Here is a 17002-nt window from a genome sequence, read left to right as displayed (position 1 = left end):
GAAGTACGTCAGGTTGCTGTTCAATCTATTAGCTATAGAGCTGAATAAGTCTCTATGCATATTGGAATAATTGAAGAAATCAAACCTTTTATTTTCATTTTTTTTTTTAAAGATATTCAAAAGGTTCGTCATGGCATGCATGTATATAAATCTCTCAGTCCATTTATCGTGATGGACTAATTATGATTATGACTTTAGATAATATATTCAATGACTTAACAATTGATTTCAAGAGGGGCAGTCTGAAAACGAAGTGTACAAATTGTCTTACTCAGCCACCTATGCTTTGGAACAGCTCTTACTATTTGTTTAGCTGTCAATTCCATGATATTGGGGAGAGAATACCTTGAGGACCGTACCCTCCAATATGTTGGATTGATAATATAATATATAGGAACACCAGTTGACTTAAAAGACTTAAACCTATGAGTTTGGACTCAACAATGTTATATTAATCACTCACCCTTCTCACTACAATGTGAGACTACACTCACATATATATATCCAACAATTTTCCCCTCACATGTGTCTCCGTCTCTTTGTCAGTCATGAATAAGTCGTCCTACTAGCTCTCCTCCTTGCCTTAGGGGCTTTTTCTATCACCATCACGTTGTATGATATCCATGGGAACCATGTATGAACCCTACACGCTCATTGATGAGAACCAGCATGTACATTCCTGTCTATTAGAACCACACACTTCATTGTGATCTAGCACAAATAGCAATACTCATTTTTTAGGTCTTTCTCCAAGATTGTTTGTATGAGCCCTTTAGGCTTACTCTATTCCTGTTAGAAAAAGGACCTTGAACACCTTGCCATATTTGTCAAACATCACCTTGAGCTCTGATACTACTTATAGGGGAGAGAATACCGTAGAAAGCTTCCAATTGAGTAGATCATAATATAACAAATAAAGACATCACTTAACCCAAAAGAGTTAAACCTATGAGTTTTGGATCCAACATATGAGTTCAAATAATAGTTTTCAGTATTTAAACATTAATAACTATGGACTAAAAAAAAAATTGTGTTTGGCAGGAGTGTTTATTTAAGAGTTGAGTCATAGTTTTCAATTTAGGATGTTTAAACATTTTATTTTGAGAACACATTGGGAGCAGTTTCAATTTTCGAGTAACAATGGTAAGTGACATTGTTGAAAAATATTTTGAAAAGTATGGGATTTTCATGATTTTACAATGCATTAACTAAAACTCTCTCTCTCTCTCTCTCTCTCTCTCTCTCTCTCTCAAAGAAAAAGAAAGCTCATCTCTCTCTCATTTAAGCATGTGCCACCACCAAGATCTATCTCCACATCAAAGTGGAAAATGGGTCGAAGAGGTAGAAGAAGAAGAAAAGAAGAGTTGTTGGTTTGCATGAGGGTTTTCTCTCAGTCTCATTAAATTAAAAATAGTTTAATTAGTTGGTCATGTTAGAATAAGTACCACTTTTTCTAATTAAAAACACATGCTCATACCTAACAACATTATTATGCTCTTTCAATTTTGAAAAAATGTTATTAGAGATATGATGCTAAACAATATTTTTTGCATTATTAATACTTTAAAGTTTAAACATGTATTTGCAGGATACTTTTAAAACCACAATTTTCACATTATTTTAAAAAACTAATGCACCGAACCTCTTCCAACGGGCCTAATGTATTTGCATTCACTGTCAATGACTTTTGGTTCAAGTATTTTAAAGACAATGCCAACCGATGGATTTGAAAGGGAATTTTTTATTTTTTTGAGAATAAAGAAATGTTAGTGTCTTTTGACAAAGACAGAATTCGGGTCATGATATATCATTCTTCGCTACATATAAGTAATTGACCTGGTTGCTCAAATACTATATCTCATCAATGTAAGACTTGCTCAACATCCAACTTAGAGCAAAGCACTATTTATAGGATTGAAATCTGAAAAGGCATGCCAAGGAAAGGAAACAGTGTTGGAAATGGCAAAGCATTTTCCATTTGCAATAATACTTCATGGTGCTTTTGCTCTCACAGTCCTTGTTCATTCCCAGCAGGATCAATTAGGTTTGACAATCTAAATCTTTTGAGCACCACTATATATATATATTGTTGCACTCTAAACATAAAGCTAATCCTCTCGTATCTCAGGCTTCATCAGCATAGACTGTGGGATACCAGATGACTCAAGCTATAAAGATGGAATAACAGAAATCAATTACGCTTCAGACTCAACGTTCACAGAAACAGGTAAAAATGGGAATATTTCAGTCGAATACAGAACCAATTCTCTTGAACAGCAGTTTTGGACTGTCCGCAGCTTTCCTGAAGGAACCAAAAATTGTTACACATTAAGACCTTCACCAGGAAAAAACAGGAACTATTTGATCCGAGCAAGTTTCATGTATGGGAACTATAATGGCATAGGCAAAATCCCAAATTTTGATTTGTATCTTGGAGTAAACAAGTGGGACACAGTGGCAGTGACAGATGCATCAAGTACATTAACAAAGGAAATTATGCATCTATCCTTATCAGAAGACATCTATGTTTGTCTTGTGAACACGGGCAACGGGACACCTTTCGTATCAGTGTTAGAGGAAAGACCTTTGAACAACAATACTTACGTACCTAAATCAAGATCACTGGATCTCGTTGAGCGGTTTGATTGCGGTTCACAAACCAATAGAAGTTACAAGTATGCCAATTTTAATTTTTTATCCTTTCAGTAACACTTAATGTCTGTTTGAGATCCACTTATTTTACTAAAATTAAAAACTTTTTTACTGAAAGTTATAAATAAAAATAATAGTTAACTGAAATAGTATAGCAAGACTAATAAATAGTATAAAAAAGTGTAGTGTGACCCATTATTTGTAACAAAAATAAACTGAATAGTAAAATAAGTTGACAAAAATAAGTGTTATCAAACACACACTTAGTACAGTCATTTTCAAACAAGAGTAAAGTTAATAAATGTCTTAAATATATTGATTTAAAAAATACATTTAGATATTTTTTATGAAAAAAGAAAAAAAAGTAATTGATTTTTTTATTTGTATTTTCATATTTCTTATAAAAGTGATATTAAAATTTTATTAAAATAATTTATTAACAAATATCCTAATGGTTTGTAGTTGTTAATGGGCCTTCAAACAAATAGCCTGATATGATATGTTTTTTACTTGGGTACAAAGATGATGTTTTTGACCGCATATGGCAACCCTTGAACCTAAATATATGGAAAAACATTGCTACCAATCTTTCGATTGATGGCATAGGCCACCCCGATTATTACCAAGTACCGCAATTAGTCATGAGTACTGCAGTCACAAAATTCAATATAAATGATCCCATGTTTATTACTTGGACTCCTGGCGGTGGTAACGCGGTGATCCAATATATCTACATGCACTTTGCTGAATCAGAAAACCTTCAACCGAACCAGTCTAGACAATGCAACATCTTTTTGAATGGGAATTTGTGGGAGGGATCTTTTGTTCCCAGGTACTTATCCACGAGTACAGTACACAGCAGCCCAGATGGAGAAATTGGACAACAGTTTCAGATTTGGATAAATCAAACTGAAACTTCAACCCTTCCGCCCATTCTCAACGCAGTCGAGTTCTACACATTGAAACAGTTTTTACAAGCACAAACAGACCAAGAAGATGGTATGTTCTTACCGCATAAAAATTCAGCACCACATGCTTAATTTGTATATGATCATTACTTCATTATTTGTTTCTTTAACTTCTTTCATATTTCTCATTTTATGCCTATGAAATAATTAGTTGATGCTATCAAGAATATCAAATCCATATATCGAATAAAGAGAAACTGGCAGGGAGATCCTTGTGCCCCTAAAGATTACGCGTGGAACGGTCTTAATTGCAGCTACAATAGTTATGATTCACCCAGCATCATATCCTTGTAAGTTTATGCCTTCTAAATATATCAAGTATACATCCTAATATTTTAATTTATTCCAAATCTCAATTTGTTGATCTCGCAATTAGGAACTTATCCTCAAGTGGATTGACTGGGGAGATAGCTCCTTTCATATCAAATCTCACAATGATACAGTATTTGTAAGCATTTCAAATGAACCAGAGATATATTCAATTTTTTGCTAATTAAAACTAGGTAGCACTTTTTTTTTTTTTTTCCTTTTCTGGTGACTGATATTAATTTAACATGATAGCTTGCTTATTTCAGGGATCTATCAAACAATAGCTTAAATGGAACTATTCCCATTTTTCTGTCACAGCTACCACTTTTGCGTGTCCTGTAAGTTACTCAGGATTCAAGTCACACTGTCAGTTTATTTTTGTAAGAATGTGGAAATCATGATATTCTATCTTCACAGAATCCTTCAAAATAACGGCCTCTCAGGGTCCATTCCCATGGAACTCATTGAAAGATCAAATAAGGGACAACTTTTTCTCAGGTCTGTTATTTACTCAGAGGATTATCGTTATTTCTGTTTTAATAATTTTTCCCTTGACACCAAATTTTTTTCTATAAATTAGTGCTATCATATATCCAAACTTTAGCCAAATCATTGAGTAGTTCTATAGCTACCGTTAGTATAAGATAGAAGATCAAGAGGTTCTTGGTATTAGCTGCAGTTTAAAGTTTTACTTTCATTGTTGATACTAGTGTTGGCGGAAATCCAAATCTTGCTAGTAATGGAGGAAATCCAGATCCAAATCCTTGTGTGTCCAGTCAATGCAAAAACAAAAAGAATATTGTTGTTCCAATAGTAGCAGCAGTTGTTGGATTTACCATCCTCTTATCAAGTGGAATTGCTCTATTGTGGCACCTTAAAAGGAGGAAAAAAGGTATAATAACTATTTATGTTTTATTCTTGAAGCTTGGACGTTTTTGGGTATCCCAGTTTTAAATCACTAAAATGTCAATTTTCTGTGGAAGCAAAAGGGACAAAGATAACATATGCTTCATTAAATTGTCACATTTTAGCAGATACACCAGCAAGGGAGGTGAACTTTGTATCCAATGAACAAGGTATGGTGTTAGAGTCTAAGAAACAGCAGTTCACATACTCGGAGGTCCAGAGCATTACCAACAATTTTGAAAGCGTTATCGGGAAAGGAGGCTTCGGAACAGTTTATCATGGCTACTTAGATCGCTTTCAAGTTGCTGTGAAGATGCTTTCACATTCATCAGTTCAAGAGTATAAGGAATTTCAAGCAGAGGTAGGTAACAAATATTCTTAATTGTGAGAGTGATAAATAACTTGATTTTAACGAAAGATAATCATACTGGCCTACATCTTATACGTCTAAAGCAAAATATCCTTAATGACTATATATTTTGTTGGAGTATGTGTATGTTTCAAACACTTAATGTATGTTTGTGTCCCACATTGGTTAGGAATGGATCACAATGGGCTAGGTGTTGGCTTGGGCTTGGGTTTGGGTTTGTTACATCATTGTTGGGCCTCATTCTTTTTCCTTTCTTTTCCTTTCAGCCCTTTTTGGTTCTACCCGTTGGGCATTAAACAGCAGCCCGTTGGGCATCAGTTTGCACAATAACCGTTAGGCCTAGTCCTCTAGTCAACCCACTTGTCTTACATGTTGGCATATATAAAACCCTACAACACACTATTCATTCAACATATTTTTCTTCCTCTTCTCCAGCCGTATTTCCCCTGTTTTGCTCTGTTTTGTTGCACAAAATTTCAGCTTCAATTTTTTTAAAGAAAGGAAAGGCAAGAGTAAGGTTGTTCCTAGTTCTTCTTGCTTGAGTGTGTGATCAACTTAAAGAAATTACTATAGTCTAATCTTGGGGGGTTGTTCGGCCAAGAGAGCCACTCACACCGAGTTCTACTCCGGGTGGCACGAATCAACCTTTAAAGACAACGCATTTGCGTGATTCTATAGTTTGTGAGATCTTTCTAACTCTATCTATTTATTTTTGTCATTGCTAATTTTTAGGGTTTGTATTGTTGAATCAAAACTTGTTTATTTAGCCATATTTTCCAACATTTTTAAAGGTTGATATTTGTGTTTTAAAAAATGAAAAAACAAGTTGTTGATTCTCTTAAGGTCATTTCGGAAATTACACAGCTTGAGGCTTTTGATGGAAATAATTTTAAACGTTGGAAAGAAAGGGTTTTGCCCATCTTGGAATTTACCGAAATTGATCGGGTTCTTTATGAGCCTAAACCCGAAGAAGATCCTAAAAATATAGCAAAGTGGGAAAAAACAAATAAATTGTATTCATACTATTAAGTGTGGTTTATCTAACAAGTTGTTTGATAATTATTGTCATTTTACTTGTGCTAAAGATTTATGGGATGAACTTAATAGTCGTTATGGGTTTGAGGATGAGGGTGCTAAAAAATTTGCTACGGCTAAATTTATGTCTTTTCAAATGGTTGAGGAAAAAAGTGTTTCTAGCCAAATTGAAGATTTTCAAAAATTAGTATCCGACCTAGCTAAAGAGGGTGATGTTTTACCCGAGAGGTTTGTGGCTCATGGCTTAGTGTTTAAGTTGCCGGACTCTTGAAAAGAGTATAAACACCGGTATAGCCATCATAGAACCTATTTGAATCTTCAACAAACTATCGTTGATATTCAAATTGAAGAAACAAATAGGATGTCGGAAAAGGTTTCTAGAGTTAAGGAATTTACTTGCAAGGCTAATGTTGTAGAGGGAGGACCTTCTAGACCTCCACAACATAATAAGAAACATGATTTTAAGGAAAAAGGAAAATTTCATAATAAAAATGGCCCAAATCCTCAAATCCAAAAGAAAAAGGGTAATTGTTTTATTTGTGGCAAGGTAGGTCATTATGCGGTAACATGTAGGGCGAGGAGCAACTTCAACAACAATAAGAACAACAACAAAGGCTCCACATCAAATAAGGCAAATGTGGTGCAAACCGAAGAGATTATTGCGGCGGTGGTGTGTGAGGCACACTTGGTGACAAAAGTGAAGGGATGGGTAGTTGACTCGGCTTGCACAAAACACATTGGTGCATTCAAAGAAGAGTTTAGCTCCTATACTCCTATGACGGAAGGCACCGAATGTGTCTATGTTGGGGACAATAGGTCCGTGCCGGTGAGTGGTAAAGGGAAAATACTCTTGAAGCTAACTTCCGGTAAAACTCTTTCACTCAATAATATCCTTCATGTACCTCACTTTCGACACAATCTCATTTCGGTACATTTGCTTGGTAAGGCCGGTATTAAAGTATTATTTGATGGTGGCATAGTTACTTTAACTAAGAATGAAGTTTTTGTTGGTAAGGACTATGATGATGAAGGTCTTTTTGTAGTTAATGTTGATCAAGTTATTAATGAAAAAGGTTCATCTTCTTGTGCTTACTTAGTTGATTCCATTGATGTTTGGCATGGTAGACTTGGACATGTTAATCTTGGCTATATAAAGAAAATGAAAGAATGTGGAATTATTAACTCACTAAGTGAAGGTAATATGGACAAATGTGAAATTTGTGCCGAAACTAAAATCACCAAGAAACCTTGTAAATCCATAACAAGAGAAACCGAGCTTCTTGGATTGGTACATAGTGACTTGGGTGATTTAAAACACACTATGATTAGAGGTGGTAAAAGATTTTATGTGATCTTTGTTGATGACCACTCTAGATTCACTAAACTTTATTTACTAAGAACCAAAGATGAAGCTTTGGAGATGTTTATAAACTATAAAAGTAAAGTTGAGAACCAAAAGAATAAAAGGATTAAAAGACTTAGAACCGATAGAGGTGGTGAATATGAGTCTAATCCTTTTAAGGAATTTTGTGAACAAAATGGCATAATACATGAGGTAACTCCACCTTATTCACCGGAATCTAATGGAATAGCCGAAAGGAAAAATAGAACTCTTAAAGAGATGATGAATGCTATGTTTGTTAGTTCCGGGCTATCTTCCAACATGTGGGGGAAGGCCATTCTTTCGGCTTGCCATATTCAAAATAAGGTACCTTATAAGAAAACCGGTAAAACTCCTTATGAACTTTGGGAGGGGCGTAAGCCTAACTTGGAATATCTCAAAGTGTGGGGGTGCTTGGCTAAGGTCATGCTACCCGAACCTAAAAGGAGAAAGCTTGGTTCTAGAACATGTGATTGTGTGTTTATTGGCTATGCTTGTAATAGTTCATGCTATAGATTTCTTGTCATCAAAAGTGATATATTAGAATCATACACTATTATTGAATCCGAAAATGCCATATTCTTTGAGCATGTGTTTCCTTTGAAAAATAAGGAAAAAGAATTACATGATTCTCTTGAAATTTCTAATGACCTTGTTGATGATGTGCAAAAAATAAGAAGGAGCAAGCGAGCTAGGAAAGAAAAGGATTACGGTAATGATTTCCTTGCCTATGTCGTTGAAGATGAACCTGTAAGTTATTATGATGCAATTAAATCCGTAGATGCACCTTTTTGGTTGGAAGCAATTAATAATGAATTAGAATCTATTATGTCTAATCACAGTTGGGAATTAGTTGAGATTCCACCCAAGGTTAAACCTATTGGTTGCAAATGGATGTTTAAAAGGAAATTAAAACCGGATGGTACAATTGATAAGTTTAAAGCTCGCTTAGTAGCCAAGGGCTATAAGCAAAAACATAATGTGGATTATTTTGATACTTATTCTCCGGTTACTAAAATTGCATCTATTAGAATTTTATTTGTCATTGCTTCTATTTACAAACTTGTAGTACATCAAATGGATGTTAAAATTGCTTTTCTAAATGGTGATTTAGAAGAAGAGATTTATATGAAGCAACCCGAGGGTTATGTAGTTCTTGGGCAAGAACATAAAGTTTGTAAGTTAGTTAAATCTTTATATGGTTTAAAACAAGCACCTAAACAATGGCATGAAAAATTTGATAATGTTATGCTTACACATGGGTATGTGATCAATGGTGCCGATAAATGCATATATAGCAAGTTTATTAATAATGAAGGCGTTATTATATGTTTATATGTTGATGACTTGCTTATATTTGGAACTAGCCTTGATGTTGTGCATGATGCTAAACACTTTCTTGCCTCTAATTTTGATATGAAAGATTTGGGTGAGGCGAATATAATCTTGGGCATCAAGATCCTTAAGGATAATGATTGCATTACACTATCACAATCTCACTATGTAGAGAAAATTCTTAAAAAGTTTGAACACCTTAATATGTCACCTATGTCTACTCCTTTTGACTCAAAGGTGCACTTGGTTAAAAATCGTGGTGATAGTGTTTCACAAGATAAATATGCACAAATCATTGGTAGTTTGATGTTTTTGACAAACTGTACTCGCCCTGATATTGCATATGCTGTTGGTAGATTGAGTAGATATACTCATAATCCTAGTATTGAACATTGGGATGCAATATCTAGATTGTTGAGATATTTAAAGGGTACTTTTGATTATGGTTTGTCATATTGTGGTTATCCTGCTATTTTAGAAGGATATTGTGATGCTAATTGGATCTCTGATACAGATGAGGTAAAGTCCACTAGTGGATATGTGTTCACACTAGCTGGAGGGGCCGTCTCTTGGAAATCATCCAAGTAGACTTGCATAGCGAGATCCACCAGGGTTTTAAATAAGATCAGTTTAGGAATATTTTGACTTGCAAAATAAGCCTTAAATAGGCTTACACTATGTAAACAAAAATTTGAACTCATATTTTTAATGATATTTTCAAGAAAGGGTTTCCTTTTCTTTTTTTCTTTGGTGGATTCAAGGAACTTCTTATGGATTTAAGGGTTCCGTTAAGCTAGAATGAGATTTGACCTCTATTGCGTGTTTATTCTGTGCCATTTTAGTACCAAGTTGAAATAGAAAGAAAGAAAAAAGAAAACGTAGTGAAAGAAAGCAAGAGAGAGCAAAAGCAAGAGAATTGACATCGGTGGCTCTATGTTTAGTTCAGGGTGGTCATCGGACCACCTTGACCTAAATTTTTTTATTATATATAAATTTTAAAAATTTATGATTTTTTAATCCTTAAAAAATATTTGTAACCACCCTAGAATATTTTAGGCCCAACATAATTAAATTTTGGACAAAATTTGGTAACAAACTTAATTGTAAACTAAGGCTATAATCTATTCAATATATATATATATATATATATATATATATTTTTACGTGAATTTTGACAAATCTACAAATAAATACATTTTATTTTAATATCCTCCATATTTACAAAATTTCAAGAAGATCAAAGATTAATATGTATGTCATCAATCAAATCTTTAAATTTCAAGTTTTTGTAATCTAAAATTATACACAAAAAATAAATTTACGGATCAAAAGTAAATAACATACAATTAACATGAAATTTAACATGCGTTTTAAAAACATAAAGAATAGACATGGCAAACGGGTGGGTCGGGTCGGGTTCAGGTCAAGTCAATCAGGCTGCAAGTAAAAAACGGATCATTTTAAGCGGGTTAAAAAGGGGTTCGGGTCAATCGGATTGCAAGTTGAGTTTACCCGTATTTTTCATATAAATTTTTTTACAAAGAAAATAACATGTATTTACTATTTGAAATGTCATGCAACAAATTACTTGATGTAAAATGCATTACTTTGAATTCACCATTTATATCAAGAATGAACTCAGTTAAACTTATTAATACTTATTCAATAATTTTAAAATTATAGAAATCCCAACATTGCTAACTAAAACAAAATAACACAAAGATAAGTAAAACAAGTACACAAGTTTTATTTTTACACAATATCAACATTTCAAAGTATAAAACAAAATTACAAATAACTTATTGGATAACTCATTTGATAAAAAATAAAAACATATAAGAAATTTACAACCTTGAAAATTAATTTTATAATATATTATCAATTGTAGTTGGCACTCTATTTCAATTTGAAAATATCCATCAAAATTTGATTGTTGACTTATTTATACATGGTCTCTTTTATGAATATCATATTATTTTTAAGCAACACGTACTCTAAGAAGTATTATAATTTATTTTGAAAAACCGTTTATTTTGGATAGAAATAGTTAAAAAATAGGTCTACGCATTCATAATTTATGCTAATTTGATATTTTAGCTTCATTATTTTCACATTTATGAATGTTTCTCAAACATGTTTACAATTTTAAATCTATGTTTTTAATTCTACTATAATCAGATTATCTTGGCATATACTTTGCTATTTGATATTTAAAAATCTTTACTCATTATAGAATACTCAACTATTCATCTTTTAATTCATTTGCATGCAGTTATATAAATATTTCAATTGTTTCCTAAAAACTCATAATAAACAATTAAACCAATATTGTCTTAATTTTATATTTTTTTCAAAAAAAAAAAGGTTTTAAGAAATGGTTTGGGTCATGGGTCGGGTCGGGTTGACCCGCAAAAAAACACAGGTCGAGTCATGGGTCAACCTGTTTTTGCTTTGAGTCAAAAAATCGAGTTCAGGTTGGGTATTTTTCGGGTCGGGTCAAAAAATTTTAACCTGTTTTGCCATGTCTAATAAAGAACATAATTTAACAATTAGATTTTCAAAATTGACCATGTTAATTTATTTAATGAGAGTTGTAGTTTTAGGGTATAATTAAGATTGTAGCCAAACTTTGCTCTTAAACTTTACTCCCCTTAACAATATATTAAGTCCTTACAAACAAAAAGAAAAATCCCAAGAAAATTTTTATCTAACTATAATTTTGATAGAGATGTAACTTGGTAATGAGACTATCATGCAAAAATTTCAAAAAAAAAAAAAAAAAAATTGTAGATAGAAATGGTAAGACTTTATGTATTTGTGTGAGTGAATGTGTTTTTTTTGGGTCAATATATGAAGATCTCTTTTAATTAAATTTTATGTAATTTAAGTTTTTTAATAACCATCCTAGAAAATATTTTAGGAGCTGCCTCTGAGAATTGAGTAATTCGGCCTGCAAATCAATTTCCATATTAAACTTATCACAATAACCTTAAAACCAAGGTAGGCCAATAAAAGTAATAATATTCAATTGTATTCTACAAAATTCTCACTTAAATATTTATAATTATATGTTAATATTTTAAAATAACAATTTTTTCGTATAAAAAAGAAAAACCTACGAACTCACTTATATTTGTATAAAAAATTCTTATATGAATTTTTTTGAATTCACATTGATATAAGATGTGACCTTAATCTACAGGCCAATTTTCTTTCAAAAGTCCATCACAAAAACGTAACTTCTTTTGTTGGATATTGCCATGAAAACACCAATATGGGGCTCATCTATGAGTATATGGAAAATGGAAACTTGGCAATGCATCTGTCAGGTATTGATCATACTAAGAATCTTTCACTATAAAAATATTAACTTTCTTCCAATTTGTGAGTTTATTAAACTGTAATTACTTAGTTGGATCTATTATTCTTTACAGATAAAAATGCAAGTTTCCTGAGTTGGGAAACTAGACTCAAAATATCGATGGACTCAGCACAAGGTCAGCAAGTACATATTTGCCTCTGTGTGTGTGAGTCTCCAATGTAATTGAACTATTGTGTCTGAAATTGAATTTTCAATTTTGAAGGATTGGAGTATTTGCACAATGGTCGCAAGCCATGCACCCATTATCCACCGTGACATGAAGTCTACAAACATCTTATTAGATGTAAATTTTCAGGCAAAACTAACTGATTTAGGGCTGTCTAAAGTTATCCCTGATGAAGGTGGCACTCATGTCTCAACAAAAGTTGTTGGCACCCCAGGATACCTTGACCCCGAGTAAGTATTTGCATTGCATATTTTTGTTTTTTTGTTCTGTGTTTTGTGTTTTGTATGTTTTTTTTTTTGGATAAATCAATAGTTACAAAAGGGGTGGGGGATTTGAACCTAAGATTTTTCTGTTTGAATCTCTAAGAAACTCCAACCAATTAAGCTATAAGGCTCAGCAAATTACATAATGTTGACAGTCACTATTTAAAAAAAAAAAAAAAAAATTTGACCTGTATTTGTCACGTAAATGAACTAGGCATACAAAAAGGATCGCACACGTATTAGGTTTTTACCTTTCAAGTATGTAAAGCCCTTCTCAAAGACTAATACCCCAAATATTATTCATCAAATTAAACTCGAATAATTCGTATGCCAAAAGAATCTTCAAATATTAGAGAAAAAAGAAATCCAAAACTTCAATTGCTTCAAATATTACAGATAACAAGAACCCAAAACTTCAAGTGCATAAAAAACATAAACGACAAAAAATCAAACATTAAAAGTCTGATCTTATTCCAAAATTCATAATTTTTTTTAATGCGGCAAACTCAACGAAGGCCTCAAAACTAATTGTTATCAAACAATTTGAAAATGAAAATGGAAGAAATAAAGTGAGCTTGACTACTTCGAAAGTAACCAACTTCCTGACTTTTTTTTTTTTTTTTTTGAGACCAAAGATAGAACATATATTACTGATTGAAAAGAGTGTTACAAGTAAAATTCCAACAGGTTACATAGAAGTTAGCAAGGCTGGATATAGGTGCACTTGGGCCTGTTACAGAGACACTAGTTTTTAGTTACAAGAATGCAGGCCTGGTATTCCCTTTAGAAGATTGTCTGTGAAGCTGTGAGGCAAAAGAAACTCTAAACAATTTTCCAAAGCGACGTAAAAATCATAGACTTCGCGACATCACCTCAATAAAATCAATAGTTTCAATGAAACAATAAATAGCAATTTTTTATTGTATTAAAATTCATACATATACTAAGATCATGTACTAGCAATCTATACGGCAATGGTCACACTCTATATTCGTAACTAGGCTCAAAATACTTAGTCATCACGTTATAAGTCCCAGAATGAACTAGATTCTAAACCAATGTGTACCTTTATTGGCAATTTCCAGTCCACTGCATTATCAGATTGTATAGCTGATTCTAAAACATATTCAATATTACATTCGGAATGTCAAAGCTCAATAAAAGCTTTTATTCAAATTTTCGCAATCTCCAAGATGCTTGATCCTATTTTGAAAAAGTAGAAAATTCTGAATAAGCCAACTTAATAAGAAAAATTACTTGGAAAATATTTTAGTATGGAATAAATTGCAATTATGTAATTAAAATTAAGAAATTGAAATTATTAAATCAAATTTTCCAAGAAATACTAATAATTTTCATAAATAAAATATTTATTTCTATCATTTTTGTACTAATTACAGAAAAGTTCACATATCTTATACTCTGCATACTCAAATAGTTCTATGTTAAATTCTCCAAACTTAACCTAAAATCAATCATATATCAATTCAATTACTCAAAGTCCCCAGAATACTATACAGTATACAGTATACATGGTTATTATAAGAAATTTTCGCTGATATACGACCATTCTTGAAGTTTTTCAAAAACCCATTGATATATATAAGAGCCCTTAATTTCTTTTCTTTTCCCTTTGATCCAAGTATTATAGTTTGACCAAAGTAACTAGAGAAGATGGAATTGTCAAACACATATTTTGGTTAAAGATACTAATATAGTAATATTTTTAAGTTTACCTAACTCGAATCACAAAACTAACCATAAAAATTGGAATAGTAGATCATTTAATAACCTGGTTCTCATCTCGCTTGGGTATAGATTACGTTACATCTTTGGCTTACAGGTACTATGCAACAAACCGGTTGAACGAGAAGAGTGATGTTTTTAGCTTCGGGGTTGTTCTATTGGAAATAATCACAGGGCAACCTACAATTACTAAAACTCCTGAGAAAGTTCATATAATTAAATGGGTTAATTCCATGGTTGAAAGAGGGGATGTTAAGAATATTATGGATCCGAGATTAGAACGAGACCTTGACATTAATTCTATTTGGAAAGCAATTGAAGTGGCAATGAGTTGTGTATCTTTCACTTCCACCAAAAGGCCAACCATGACTTATGTAGTGATGGAATTAAAGCAATGTTTGGCAATGGAGTTTGGCTCAGAAGCATGAGGGTTTTGAGATAGATTTAGACCAAATTAGTGGAATGAACTTTGTGCATTCTGGACAAACTCCCTTGGCAAGGTAGTAATCAGAAAATACACAAAATCTCACATGGAATTTTTCCAGATCTGATATACACTCTTCCAAAAGAAAAAAAAGTGTATGCAATATGTGCATAAAAACCATTGGCCTTCTATCAAATTGCCACCTTTGTGTGGTTTGCATTCAGGGCTGGATCTTCGATTTACAATGAGCAAATAAATAAAATAGTTGTTGTGTTGGTGGAGCAGATAGTGACAATCATGGTCTAAAGTTGAGAAACAAAATATAATAGTAGCAGTATTAATTACAACTATTTGCTGCTCCCTGCCATCTTTTGCAAATTGCAAGTAGTAGTACCAGCTAGCATACACAATTTATCATACTAACACAAATTGTCAAACAAAATGATATTTAATAAGTAAGACATCAAATAGAACTACATTTGATGTCTTATAAAAAAAATGTGGTTCTATTTTAAATCAGGAAGAGAGGCAATATATATATATATATATATATATAATATATATTAAATATAAGTGATAGAGGGAGATGCTGGTGCCTATATATGTGGAAGCTGATGTGTCTGAAATTGCTCACATGGCATTGTAATAATTACGTTGTAGCATGGCCTTACGGCTGACATGGCCTAGCGTGCGGTCAGATCAAGATTCGGTACATGGAGCACGTGGAAACACATGCACATGGCTTTGTATTGCTAGCGCATGAAAGTGTCTGGGATTTGATGGCAACAAGCGAGCGATATGTTTTTGAAAAATAACTGCCCTATTGACAAATGAAAAATATGTGTTAGTTGGTAGTAATTTTAATATACATTTCTCATATTTATTAGATTTTGATATAAATAATATAGTTTCATTTGATAAAAAATATTTATTCTAACTTATAGAGATAGTAAGTTCTGCTGTAAAAAACACACAACTTTTTCTAAATGAAATTTGAAAAAGAAATTTAATAAATAAAAAAAAATTAACACAACTTTAATATGACAAACGATAAAAAATTCCTGAGTCAAATCTAAATGGGGAGCTCCAAAATTTTGAAACCTGGCGAGAAATTAGAAATGGAGAAGAGAGTGGTATTTGTCACTGTTGTGTAAATTAGAAGATAAAGTTAACAAATACTCTAAAAGTATCAATTTTGAAAATATTTTTAAAAATTTATTATATATAAAAAGATAAAAAATAATTGATGTTTTTGACAGGTATTTAATATTTCTCATAAAATAGTATCAATTTAAAAATAAAATAAAAAATTGTTGGTTAAGAAAATTTGGAGGCACCCATTTACCTGATTCAAACTAAAATTCGTTCCTCTAATTATGCAACCCGAGTTTTAATTCTCTAATATAGAACTCCACCACAAGGTCCACAACCAATGATGGTGTCAACTTGAAAATATCGGTGGCAATGTTCAGGCCTCAAGGGTCGTTCATAATTCCCTCAACTCTATAGGATCTTTTTGGAATTCTTCTTTCTCGTCGTGAAGCTCGCTGTCAATAACTAAAAAACCTTGTGTTAACTGATTTGGAGGCATCGCTCCGCTATCAACAATTGGACAAACGTGGGTAACAGTACTGACAGTGCGGGTTTGCGGGTCATGGCCATATGGGTGGGTGTCACTAATATAATTCAAGTGATATAATCAAAAATAGATTAAAACATATATATTTAATTACTAAACCATAATTACAGGATATAAAAAAGACAAAGTTTAGTTATAATATTGGTTATAGCTTAAAACTACAATCTTACTCAATAAAATAAACATTATTACACATTTTGAAAATCTAACCGTTGAATTGCATGTTTTTTATGCTCTTAATATATATGTCAAATTTTATGTCAATTGGATATTATTTACTATATGATCTATAACCTTATATTTTATGCATAATTTTAAACTACAAAAACTTGCAATTTGAAAAATTTATTGATAACATAGCTATTGATATTTAATTTTCTAGAAATTTTACAAGTATGAAGAATATAAGAAGAATATGTCATCCAA

At 32.3% G+C, this 17002-nt stretch overlaps 1 pseudogene; it reads left to right on the top strand.

Moving 5' to 3' along the window:
* The first annotated feature begins 1959 nt into the window (after window positions 1–1959).
* Window positions 1960–14941, top strand: LOC115990097 (annotated as a pseudogene).
* The last annotated feature ends 2061 nt before the right edge of the window (window positions 14942–17002 follow it).

The sequence above is a fragment of the Quercus lobata genome, chromosome 5 (genome assembly GCF_001633185.2).
Source record: "Quercus lobata isolate SW786 chromosome 5, ValleyOak3.0 Primary Assembly, whole genome shotgun sequence".
Classification (NCBI taxonomy): Eukaryota; Viridiplantae; Streptophyta; class Magnoliopsida; order Fagales; family Fagaceae; genus Quercus; species Quercus lobata.
This window is presented reverse-complemented; position numbering and strand designations above follow the sequence as displayed.